The sequence below is a fragment of the Erinaceus europaeus genome, chromosome 12 (genome assembly GCF_950295315.1).
Source record: "Erinaceus europaeus chromosome 12, mEriEur2.1, whole genome shotgun sequence".
In the NCBI taxonomy this organism is placed as follows: Eukaryota; Metazoa; Chordata; class Mammalia; order Eulipotyphla; family Erinaceidae; genus Erinaceus; species Erinaceus europaeus.
This window is the reverse complement of record NC_080173.1, coordinates 9,460,093-9,473,653: the sequence shown is the minus strand read 5'-3', so window position 1 is coordinate 9,473,653 and position 13,561 is coordinate 9,460,093. Positions and strand designations below refer to the sequence as shown.

Below are 13,561 nucleotides of genomic sequence, written 5' to 3'. Positions count from 1 at the left end.
TCCAACAGCAGCAATAACAATACCATAACAACAACTACAACAAAATGGAAAAAAAAAAAGTGGCCTACATGAGCAATAGATTCATAGTGCAGGCACTGAGCCCCAGCGATAAACCTGGAGGCAAAAGAAATAAATGAAATAAAAAACTTTGACCAGCTTTGACTAGAGTGTAAACCAATGGGAGGTTTATTACATCGAGGGTTATTTACGTACATAAAAACCATGGTAACAAAAATAGGCAGAGGGATAAAGATGGGCTAGTCATGGTGGCGGGGAGCCATGAGTCTTTAAGCAAACTAGCAATGCTGGGCTACATGTGCGCAAGCCGCTGGGGGAAGCAGCATGGTGGGTCCCAGGGAGAAGGCCAGCAGGCAAAGAGCAGCAGGAATTCTGAGTGATTTCCGTTAGACACTCGCTTAAATGGCTTCCTAGACACCCATAATCCCTTGCAGGCATGCATAAGTCCATTGTATGCTCATCAGGCTGACATCAGCCACATGCTAATTATATTCATGTCCCAGCATCCTCCCAAATCCAGACCTCCCTTCCCATATCTCACCTCAATGACCTTTACCTCCAAAGTCACGTGTGACCTCAAGCACACCGGAAGAACTTAGGGGAGCCAGGTGGTGGTGCACCTAGCTTAGCGCACATGTTGCACATTAGAAGAACTTCCTACACTTGACTCAAAACTTTGCCCCTATTAAGACGTGCGCAGTCCCACAAGGAAACTCTTGTTGCTGCTTTCAGTCCTACTAGCTACTAGCTGCTGAAGCCAGAGGGTGAGTGTCTGCCCAGGCCTCAGCCCAAATCTGAACAGGATTGAGACACACCATGCAGTCACATTCGACCTCAGGCAACTCCTCCCCCAGACTCAGACATGCCCTCCAGGCGCATCTCACAGGTGAGAAAGATGCCGTTGAGAAAGATCACATGGCCACAAGCTGTAAGTGTCCATGTCCAAGCCAGAAAGACCTGGCTTCTGGGGCACCAGCAACTGAGTGACCAGGTGAGTCCTGGCTTACCTGCGGACACTCTGTTCACTTGAGCAAGTGACTTCATCTCTCCACAGCACAGGTTTTCCACCTGTAAGGTGAGATGGATCGTATCTTCTTTGAAATCCTGCTGTGAGGATGACATCGGCACCCGCGCGAGTGTATCGTGCTGGGAATCGCCCAGCAAGGGCTCCTTTTCCTTCATGTTGTCTAGTGGTTGGATCAGCAACAACCTTCCTCCTGGTTTTGCTCAGTGCTGATGCAGCACGGGGCCAGGAAGGTTTACATTTGTGAAGTGTGTGTGTGTGTGTGTATGTGTGTGTGTGTGTGTGTGTGTGTGTGTGTTTGTAGAGGGGGATGGGCGTGGGAGGCAGGAGATCGGAGCCAATGGCCACGGGTTCTCATGCAATCGGAGCATCTGTCTGAGGTGGGCAGCAAGCGGACTTCCTGGGGGGTAGCTCCACTCTGCCATCTGGCACAAGTCCTGGTCCTGCTGTCTGTAATCACGTCTCCCCCAAGCAGGGGGTCTAGCCCATCTGTAGATCTCATTTCTCCCCCCTGCCAGCCTGATCCAGGGAGGGGTGACATGTGGCAACTCTGTGGGGATCTGCCTGGAAAAGAGGGTTTGACAAATAACTCAGAGCCGTCAGGGGACCTGGGGCTATGAGCTGTGAGCCAACAGCCATGCTTGTTGAGAACTCAGTAGTGATTTCAAGTAGGTGGGGCCTGAGCTCTCTGCAGCAGAGGGGCAGGAGCTAAAAACCTCACCCTGAATTTGCACCCTCCCCATGGTGGGTTCTGCCATCACTGGATAACACAGGGGAAGTCAGAAAGTGCAGATCTCAGGTCAGATGGCAGTTTGGCTCTGGATTGAGGGTGATTCCTCAGCACTGAGTTTGAGGGTCACCTTTGAAATTAGCTGGTCCCTACTACACCACATCCAAGGACTCTAAAGGGGGGAGGCAGGTTGAGGTCCCAGTGTCACGTGCTGGAGGAAGATGACAAGTTGGAGCATGTGAAGCATTTGTACCTATGGCAGGAATATGCAAAACTGTACACGTTACATCCGCGTTCACAGCAGCACAATTTGTAATAGCCAAAACCTGGAAGCAACCCAGGTGTCCAACAACAGATGAGCGGCTGAGCAAGTTGTCGTCTGTATACACAGTGGAATACTACACACACACTATTCAAACTGGTGACTTCACCTTCTTCACCTCATCTTGGATGGAGTTTGAAGGAATCCTGTGAGCCACAAAGAGAAGGATGAATAGGGGGATGATCCCACTCGTAGAGAGAAGTTGCAAAATAAGAACAGAAGGGAAAACACGAAGCAGAACTTGGACTAGAGTTGGTGTATTGCACCCAAGTAAAAGACTCTGAGGCCGGGGTGTGGGAAAGGGGTGTTTGGGTCCTGCAACATGATGGTGGAGGAGGAGGTGGAGGCTAGCGTGTTATGTGGAAAACTGAGAAATGTGACACCAATTACTGTATTTTACTGTCTGCCTACTGTGAACCACTAATCCCCCCAATAAAAGGGAAAAAAACTGTATCCATGTGACAACAGTCTTGTAATTCATAATTTCCCCTCTAAAGGGTTAAGAAAAGACGGTACCTCAGCTCTAGTACCTTAGAGCCAGACGTCCTACAGCTGCCTTCTAGTTCACTCTGCTCTCTTATTAATGTCATCGAGATCATTTGACACAACATAGTCTCTTAGGAAAGACTTTATTTCCTTGAGGCTTCTATTGGGGTTGTAGGTCTCCCCATTGTGTTAGCCAGGTATGAACTCAGAGAGCTTGTCTTTTCTCCTTGTCTGTCTTTGTCCCAGAGCTGGGTCCTCCTGTGGGTAGTGCTAGAGTTACTGCAGTTCATCTGTGACCACCCCTTCCCACCATGTCACTGAGTCCAGGCATTTATTTTTTTAATTTTTAAAAAATATTTATTTATTTATTCCCTTTTGTTGCCCTTGTTGTTTTATTGTTATAGTTATCATTGTTGTTGTTGATGTCATTGTTGGATAGGATAGAGAGAAATGGAGAGAGGAGGGCAAGACAGAGAGGGGGAGAGAAAGACAGACACCTGCAGACCTGCTTCACCGCCTGTGAAGTGACTCCCCTGCAGGTGGGGAGCTGAATCCTTAAGCCAGTCCTTGCGCTTCACACCACCTGCGCTTAACCCACTGTGCTACTGCCTGACTCCCCCCAGGCATTTATTTTTAAGAAGGACCCGAGATTTCGATGCAAGTCAGTCCAGGAACCAACCTGAGGGACCAGGAGGATCTGCTGTCAGATCAGGGACCAGGGACCAGGCAATCTACTAGGCTCACCTGGAGACTAGACTTTAAGGGATCTGGGTCCTCAGGGGTCATCTAGACTTTGTGTGTGTGTGTGTGTGTGTGTGTGTGTGTGTGTGTGTGTGTGTGTGTTTTAGTGATCTAATAATGACTGAAAACATTGTAGGATAAGAGGGGTACAATTCTATATAATTCCAAATTGCTTAGTAGAAAGGCAGGGGTGTCCAAAAGAAACAAATAGATAGAATGGTACCAGGACAGCATATTTTAGGGGGATATTCTGTGTTCAAGTAGTTGAATGAGATAAAACTCCTTTGTCACAAAGTCTTATACACGTACACACACACACACACACACACACACACACACAGAGTCACTGGAAACCCTATTCGGAGAACTTCTGAAATTGGTAATGGGAATTTTTTTTTTCAGTAAAACAATTTCAGAAGTTCTCTGAAACAATTCCCACTACCAGAGTTCCATATCCCAACTCCTGCATTGGAAGCGTACCTTCTTTATCCCTCTGGGAGTGCAGAACAAAGATCTCTATGGAAGGTCTGGCTTCTGTAATCATTTCCCCACTGGATGTTGGCAGCCTGTTTCTGTCTGTCCCTAGTGGGGTAGGGCTCTAGAGAGGGGAGGCCCCAGAACACAGTGGTGAGGTCTTCTGCCCAGGGAAGTCAGGTTGCCATCATGGTAGTGTCTGCGACTTGGTGGTTGAAAGAGACTGAACCCTGAAAAACTCTTTATAGAAATAAAAGTTCTGCTTGGCGTGCACTCCAAAGTGTGTGTGTGTGTGTGTGTGTGTGTGTGTGTGTGTGTATGCAGGCATTTCAGGGGTTGAAGACAGAAATGTTGAGTGAGCCACAGCAGGCAGAGAGAGAGTGTAGGACAGTGAAAGGGATAGGTGCTGGCACCACCACAGCTGTTTTTTTTTTTTTTTCCCCATGTCGCCAACTATCATTACTCCCATGACAGTGAACACCTAAAAATCAGACAGGCGTGAATCAGAAGATGATACAGTCATCATGAAACAGGACAGGGGGCAGTGGAGGAGAGGTGTTTCAGTGTCTGAGGTTCTGGGGGGTGGGGGGGGGGGAGACAAGGGAGAATAGAATAACAAGTATTTTCTGCATCCTTAGATCCCTGGACTAGTAGAAGGCACCACCTGACCTTGACTTAGAAAGCATAAGATAGCTGTCTAACCCAAATAGCAAAGGTCTACAGCTAGATATAGACGACTGAGAGAGGAGCAGACTAGAGACCACTGGTCCCTTTGCAAAGAGCCTTTTAATTCTTCAGACAAAGAGCAGGGTCCCTAGGAATGACCCACTTGTCAGCAACCAATCGGGCCACTGACTGGCTGATTGGATTCCAAAGGCCAAATGACATACGCAATCAATCAGAGTGGGAGTGCCCCTCTAGGCCTGACTCTAGACTGGTCTGTTTACCTTCATTGGATGAAAAGGAGTCCTAACAGGGACTTGGCAGGCTCAGGTTATTTCAGGAAGATGTAGCCTTGGCCAATTTAATTACAGGCCACTCTGGAGCTACTATTTGATAAGACAAAGCTGTAATGGAGGGCCTGATGTTTGGTTGCTTGGAAAATAGTGCTTTACTACCCCCAAATCATCACCAAGCTCCTCTGGGATGCAAGGTGACTAGCCCAGGCTCTCTCAAGTCATAAATTTCTCAAGAGCCAGGCATAGACCAGTGGAGCAAGAAGATGGAGAGTTTGGTTGTAATTGGCCCATTAGAGACAGCTGGAGTCCCTGCTGTCTATTACGTAAGGACGCCATTGCTCATTTGCATTCCCATGGACCAGGCCACCCTGTGGTGTGAAGACTGGCTGCTCCCCTGGAGGGCCAGGGAAACCCAGGAGTGAGGCTGTGATGCTCTTCAAGCAAAAAGACAAGAAAACAGCTCTGGCTGCAAAACTGTCCCCATCAGCACTTCTGGTCATTTTCATCTCTTGGACTTTGGCTTTTTAAGTATGCATCAAGGTTTATACAGAGACGACCCAAACTGCCCCTGCGGCTCCAGACAGACTATGACCCACATAGTCAACGACTGCCACCTCTCCAGATTCAAAGGAGGTCTCGAAACTTGACATCAGGCTCCACCTGACGCTGTGGACTGGCTACGGAAGAAGGGCAAAGGCTAGAAGAAGAAGAAAGGTTTATAGGAGACAGAGCTGCATCCCAGTCTGGGATGGGCCAAACTCTTCCTGCATGGGGAAGGTTGGTGTTTGCACCTCCAAAGCTCAACCCTTCTGGAAGAGGCATCTGCTTAGTTCATGATTAAACCTGGACAATTTTGTTTTCCCAGGTCCACAGATGTTCAGGTTCATTTCTGCTGGTTATAAAGAGACTCAGGAGCATTACTGTCAGCTTGGCCAGGCCATACCATAGGTTTTTGGCCATGCAACAACAGACAGCTCACCCTGATGTTCATGTGATGGGGGAAGATGGCTTCTCCCTCTCTGTGGAAGATTCATTTCCTGGGGAAGGGAGGTGGGTCAGTCACAGAAGACACACATATCTTGCACTTGTGGGTGGGTTCCAGGTTCAATCTCAGATGTCATATAACCAGAAGAAAGACTGCCAAAAGTAAAACATTACAAATGGCAAAGCAGGTATCTTTTCTCTCTTTCTCTCTCCACAAACCATATATAGATATAGATATAGACATAAATACAGATATAGATACAGATATAGGTAGGTAATTATTAGAATCAGCCCATATTGGTGACCTTGGGAGAACTACTATAGTTTCCCATGGAGGGGATGAGGACACAGAACACTGATGGTGGGAACCATATGGAATTACACACCCCCTTTTTTCTTACAGTTTTGGAAATCAATATGAAATCACTAGTAAAAATACATTTGGAAAATATATTGTGGACCCACTGCTTGTGCTCCAGAAAGCCAAACACGGTCACACCAGCCTTTGCACAGTGGGGAAGACTTTCACTGCAGTCTGAAATGCAACAGAGACAGAAGCAATGCTCAGATCTACCCCTCCCTGGTTCCTTTGTTTCGGAGAATATTTGTGTAGGGGTTGGGGTGGGGTGGGGGTAGAAAAAGCAGGAAGTAGGTTTTAGGACCCACAGGACAGGAACTTGAGACCATCAGGCCCATAGTCCTCCTTGATCTGGATGGGTTTGCTGCGTATTTCCTCCTCAAACAAAACTTAGAAGATACAAGGCAGGCAGGAAGAGGGTGGGGATATGAGTTTTTGACTACTGTCCTCCCTTGTATCAGCTCAATTTTAACTTAATAACTGTGCCTTGCAGTTGTTTTTATTAAAAATAAATTCCTGCAAACAGAGTGCTAAGAATTACTCTTTTGTGTGACCCAATGATCATTCTTTTTAAAAAATTATTATCTTTGTTTATTGGATAGAGACAGCCAGAAATCAAGAGGGTAGGGGAGATAGGAAGAGAGACAGAGAGATGACGGTCTAGCATTGCGGGAGAGAGAGAGAGACCAGGAACTCGTGGTGGAGCGGGAACGCAAATCTTTATTCATGTGGACACTCCAGAGCCGGGTGTGAGCACAGCAGGTTTAGGCCATGTGGAGCTAGCAAAATGGCCGCCTCCCGCTATACACATCAGCCCTTCTCCAGGTCAGGACGTGGAAGAGGAAGAAAAAAAAAAAAAGGGAAAGGGGCAAAACTAGGAACAGCAGTGGGTTTTATAGGGTAAAAACAGAAGTGGCAAGTCAGGATGGAATTGGCTAGGGAAGAAGGTGGAGAAAAGAAAAAGGCATTCTGGGAACTTCCTCAGTTGAGGTTGTTGTAGTTTTAGCTGGCAGAAATTAGCAATACCCTGAGGGGATAACTTGGTGGGGGATATGTAAGTAGTACTTGCATGGAAATATAGTGGTTTGTGAGCCCTGCCAATGTTCAACCACATCTGTACAATATCCCAACTGAGAGACACCTGCAACACTGCTTTACCACTTGTGAAGCTTTCCCCCTGCAAGTGGGGACTGGAGGCTTGAACCCTTGTCCTTAACGTCATTTGTCCCTCTAGGACCAGGTAACTCTACCCCTTCAGGGCCACAGTGTCCGAGGGAGAAGATGGGTGTTATTGGTCAAACCTTGTCAGTGCTGGCTGGAAGGTTTGAATGAGTCTTGTTAATGGATGTGCAGCTGGAATTACTGAAAACAAACAAACAAACAAACAAATATCCGGGTAGAGGAGTACTTCCAGTCAGTCGCCATGCAGTTGGTCAGAGGAAGTCAGGGGAGGACGCACAGCATGTCCTGAGTTGAGACCGTTTCAAGTGTGTGTCCGTCCACCACAAGTTACTAGGAGTTTTATTTGTAAAATTATACATTACATCAAAAAGTCATAAGGAAGATTAAAGGTGTTTTTTAAATAAGATGTACATTAAGAGTAAATGTTACGGAGTAAGGGTAGATAGCATAATGGCTATGCAAAGAGACTGTCCTGCCTGAGGCTCCAGGGTCCCAGGTTCAATCCCCTGCACCACCATAAATCAGAGCTGAGCAGTGCTCTGGTAAATAATAATAATAATAATAAATAAAAAAGAGCAAATGTTATATACCAATGGATAAAAATCAGAATACATTTCTTTTAAAATTTTTTAAATATTTATTTGTTTATTGGATAGAGACAGCCAGAAATTGAGAGGGAAGGGAGTAATAGGGAGGGAGAGAGACAGAGAGACACCTATATCCCTGCCTCACCACTCGTGAAGCTTTCCCTCTGCAGCTGGGGACTGGAGGCTTGAACCTGAGTCCTTGAGCACTGCAATGTGTGTGCTTAACCAGGTGTGCCACCCCCCTGGCCCCCCAGAATACATTCCCAAGGGGGAAAACATCAGGGTAAGGGTGCTTAAAACTGTCATTGTCCAAATGTCATTATGCCAGGTGCATTCTTTTGATGCCGTAAGATATGGAGTTTATTGCCTGCACACACTCCAGACCCTCAGGGCAGCAGCCAGACATCACAGTCAAGGGTGACCACATGCAGAAAACACACCCCTCTACTGCCTATGGGCTGGTAGAATCCCTGACATACCCAGACTTTGCCTAGAGTGGGATTCTTGTAGTAATAGGACAGAGCTTGAAAGACAGGCCTCATGATATATTAGTCAAAAGAATGTACCTGGCAGCCAAACAACATCTATAGACGCAAAGGTAACAAGCGGTAGGATTTCCAACACCAAGTATCAGGAAGTCTGGGATCAGATTATGTCTTCACTACCCCAGACCCACAGATTGTGTTTTCTTGATCAGCGTCTTGGCTGAGATCCACACCACACACACCACACACACACACACACACACACACACACACACACACACACACACACACACACACACACACACACACACTCCCAGCCCCAAGTAGCCTGAGACCCACAGGGAAGAGGAGCAATATGTATAAGACATGGAGGCTGGGATAGATAGCATAAAGATTATGCGAACACCCTCATGCTTGAGGCTACAAGGTCCGAGGTTCAATCCCCCCATCCCCCCCCCCCCCATACACACTTTAAGTCAGAGCTGAGCAGTGCTTTTGGTAAAAAAGAAAAATTTACAAACAAAAATCAATCAATGGAGAAACACATAGGTGAAAAAAATAGATAGACAGACAGATAGATAGATAGACAGATAGATAAAGTTCAAGGGGAGGAGGGCAAACCCAGAAAGTAGTTGCTCATCTTAGAGGTGCCACCAGGTGAATGATGGATGACCTGCAAGAATAAATAAAGCAGGAAGTGTTGATCATTCTTTTGGCAAGGAGGGAAGGGTGGGGTGTGACTAAAAGGAGTTCCCCTCCCCCCTCCCCCACCCCTGCAAAACAAAAACAAGAAAGATCCCTGGGAGACAGAGCTGAAGACGTAGAGAAGGCGCCCCTCCTCACTCCCTGCAGGACTCTAACACCATCTCTCTTTTCTGATGACTTGTTTATTGCCTTTTTTTTTTTTTTGCATTAACACAATGTGAATCATTCCATTTTCTTCAGTTGTGTGACATCTCCCAAATCAAAGCCATCCTCCCTGCAAGTCACAGGGTTTTTTCCATTTCTGTACTGCCACCACCGGCTCTGCCTTGGCTGACATACATCAACAGGTGCTGCTTCATTAGGCATCTGAGCCAGGGCTTTGGTTCTCTGTGTGGCCCTCAGGTCTTCTCACTGACAGTGCCAGGTGTGAAACCAGAAGTGGCTGCTGGGGGATTATGGGGGTGTGGGCTTAAAGACAATACTCAGGGAGGAGGCTCAGCTCTGGGGCTCTGTCACCCAAGATGTCCCTGGTTCCTGGGGAGAGGGGAGGGGACAGCCTTCTGACAAGGAGCCTGTAGGATCATCCAAGCTCTCTGATCCTTTTCTTCCCTGTGGGGCCGGCTTCTGTAATTCACGAAACCTCAGTGACAACTCCTGCACATCTGTGCTGCTGACTGCTGACTGCTCCAAAGTGCTTTCAATTTTCTTTTTTTAAAAAATAATGTATTTATTTATTCCCTTTTGTTGTCCTTGTTGTTTTATTGTTGTAGTTATTATTGATGTCATTGTTGATGGATAGGACAAAGAGAAATAGAGAGAGGAGAGGAAGACAGAGAGGGGGAGGGAAAGATAGACACCTGCAGACCTGCTTCACCGCTTGAGAAGCGACTCCCCTGCAGGTGAGAAGCCGGGGGCTTGAACCGGGATCTTTATGTCGGTCCTTGCACTTTGTGCCACCTGCGCTTAACCTGCTGCACCACCACCCGACTCCCTTATTTCTTTTTTGTTTTTTTAGGAGAGAGAGAGAGGGAGATTGAGAGAGAGAGAGACCACTGTTCCCTCATCTTGTGCCATTCCAGGGATGAACCCTGCACCTCACTCATGTGAGGTCTGTACTCCACTTACTGAGTCATTTCCCTGGCCCCCACACTTTTAATTATTTATCTACTTATTTATTTTTTAGTTTTTTTAAATTTTTATTTATTTCTCCCTTTATTGGAAGAATTAATAGTTTACAGTCGACAGTAAAATACAGTAGTTGGTACACGTGTAACATTTCTCAATTTTCTACATGACACTCTAACCCCCCACCTAGGTCCTCTTCTGCCATCAGGTTCCAGGACCTGAACCCTCCCCCTCACCACCCCAGAGGTGTGGGGAGCCACATGTGCCCTCAAGGTTGCTATTGGCATGGGCACATAGCCATTGGTCACAGAGGGCTTTGCTTAAAAGATAAGTTTCTGTCTCCCAACTCCACTTCCCCATGAATCACCCAGGACCTTCCAGATAATGACTGATCACCATGACAACATGCCACATCAATCAACTGTCCCCAACTGCTAACTCCCCCCTTGCCCGGCCTTAAAAACAGCACCTTTTGTGCTAATAAGCAGACTTGATCAGAATCCTGTCTTGTCTCATTTCTCTTGCGTCTCTTGTCCTCATTCCCTCTCCCTCTTGTCCTTGTCATCACCCCCTCTCCTAGGATTACCCACGTTGGAGGTCCCGCGGGTCGGGACACAGAGGCCTTTACTTTGGTGCAATACATCAACTCCAGTCCAAGTTCTGCTTTGTGTTTTCCCTTCTGTTCTTATCTTTCAACTTGTGTCTATGAGTGAGATCATCCCATATTCATCCTTCTCTTTCTGACTTACCTCACTTCACCTGATTCCTTCAAGCTCCATCCCAGATGAGGTGAAAAAAGTGAATTAAAAAAATAATAATAATTCAAAAGAAAGAAAAAAGTGAATTCACCATTTTTTATAGCTGAGTAGTATTCCATTGTGTATCTAGACCACAACTTGCTCAGCCACTCATCTGTTGTTGGACACCTGGGTTGCTTCCAGGTGTGGGCTATTACAAACTGTGCTGCTATGCACATAGGACTACACAAATCTTTTGCGTTGGGTTTGGGCTGCTACACGTTATTTATTTGTTTGTTTGTTTTTAACCACAGCACTCCTCAACTCTGGCTTATGGTGGTGTGGGGGATTTGAACCTGGGACTTTAGAGCCTCAGGCATGAGAGCCTGTTTGCATAACCATTATGCTGTACCCCCACCATGTTTTTAAATGAACAAGCTATAAAATATATAGAAAAATGCCTGGAGGGCTGAGGAGACAGCTGATGGGTTATGTAAAAGATTTTCATGCCTGAGGCTTAACAGTACCAGGTTCAATCCCCAGCACCACCATAAGCTAGAGCTGAGCATTGCTCTAGTCTTTTTCTCTCTGTATCTCTCTTTCTTTCTCATTAAAATAAAAAATTAGGAGGAAAAAGTTTTTAAAAGAGTACCTGGAAAATAGTAAATGCTTAGTGCTATGGATTGTTATTTTGATCGTTGTTAAGATGACTTATTATTCATTTGTGGCAAATGAATAATAAGTCATCTTGTAGGAGATGTACCACCAAAAGTGTAGTGTGTGGTGGTTGTCACTTGTGATGGTTAAGTACTTGCTTATTGGATGAATAACACAGCTGTGGAGTCTGAAAAAAATGTTTCATGCATTTACTACTATTATTCTAAGTGTCATATACATGTGTTGCCTTTCAGGGTATTTATTGGGTTTTTTTCACTCTTCTTTTTGGCCTCCAGGGTTATCCCTGGGACTTGGTGCCTGCACTATGAATCTACTGCTCCTGGTGACCACTTTCCCCTTTATTTATTTTCTTATTGGATAGGACAGAGAGAATTTGAGAGGGGAGAGGTAGAAAGGGAGAGAGAAAGATAAACACCAGCAGACCTGTTTCAACACTTGTGAAGAAGCATCCCCACTGCAGGTGGGTGCTGGGGCTCACATGGAGTGGCTCCAACCAGGGGGTAAGCCTCTGACCCTCCCTCGCCAGCTCAAGAGACCAAGTGACTCAGAAAGGAGGCATCGGGGAATATTCTGGTACGAACATTCATTTATTTGGGGAAGGGTACAGGCCTTTATACTGAGTTAAACAAAGAACATTTTTCACATATGTCAGAACTTACAGGTTTCTTAAAGGTCAGCTTGCCCCTATGGTAGGGGGCTGGTATGACGAGAATTGATGTGATACATAAAGGTCAAGACAATTAGTTTCCATGATGCAGGCGAGTTAATTATCCAAAGGTATTTGAGAGAAGCATAAGGGTTAAACCAGTAAGGTGAGGTAGAGAAAAGAAAAACAAAGCTTGATGTAAATCACAGACATCAAAGAGCACAAGAAAATAGGATTTGGGGCTTTTCACTGCCTGGTGTTGGGGAGGTGTATGATAGAGTGTGTTCTCCTTTATGATCAAAAGGTGAAGCAGATGTGTGAACTTTGAGTGAACCCTAAAGCAGGCAGCCATTTGGCCTGCTAGCAGGGAGAACTAGGTGTGAGAGGCCTGTAGGCTTTCTGTGAGCTTGAGAGACTAACAAGGAGAAACTAAGTCTGGGAGACTTTTCCCTCTTGGCTCATCTCTATAAGGAGAGAGGCTAACAAGTGGGGTGTCTATCCAGCCCTCCATCCAGGGATGGGAGAGCTCCCCTAAGCTCTACCAGGCTTTCACATAGTCCCACAGGTGGGACTATGTGACTCAAACCCGGATCCTTGTGCTGATCCTTTTGCTTAGTACAATGTGCACTTAACCGGGTGTGCCACCACCTGGCTCCCTGGTTTTCTGTTGTTTTTTGTTTTTGTTTTTTCTTCCTCCAGGGTTATTGCTGGAGCTCGGTGCCTGCACTATGAATCTGCTGCTCCTGGTGGCCATCTTTTTTCCCTTGTTGTTGTGGCAGATTTGGAAACTCAACATTGGATTTCTGACTTCTGAATATCTACAAGTTGGAGTATCTTGACTGGCATGCCAGCTTCATTTATATTTGCTTTTGCCTATGGGGCTTCCATAGGGTTCCATGTAGGGTTTTGTGCCAGTGTGATCCCCCTGATCCCAGGGGACTCTTTTATTTTTCTTCTTTTTTCCAGATACATTTGGCCTGTGAAAACACAGACTCAAAGCCTTTGAATGAGCAAATGACTACCCTTTTTGGTATCTGACTTTCTTTAAAATTTAGACATCGGCTCTTAGGAATTGTATCTCTTCTGTTATGTGTATTCTGTCCCCATTTTTGAATGGGGTCATTTTTTTTCTTGTTGCTGAGTTTGCTGAGCTCTTTATATATTTTGGTTATTAGCCTCTTGTCTGATGTATGGCACATAAAGATCTTCTCCCAATCTGTAAGGGGTCTCTTTGTTTGGATGGTGGTTTTTCTCTTGCTGTGCAGAAGATTTTTAATTTAGTGTAGTCCTGTTGGTTTGTTTATTTTTTTTGTTTGTGTT

At 45.9% G+C, this 13,561-nt stretch overlaps 1 protein-coding gene across 11 annotated transcripts in view; it reads left to right on the top strand.

The window, feature by feature from the left end:
• Window positions 1-13,561, top strand: part of SLC39A11 (solute carrier family 39 member 11) — a 373,844-nt gene that overhangs the window by 267,215 nt on the left and 93,068 nt on the right. The gene's annotated exons all lie outside the window — the stretch shown is intronic.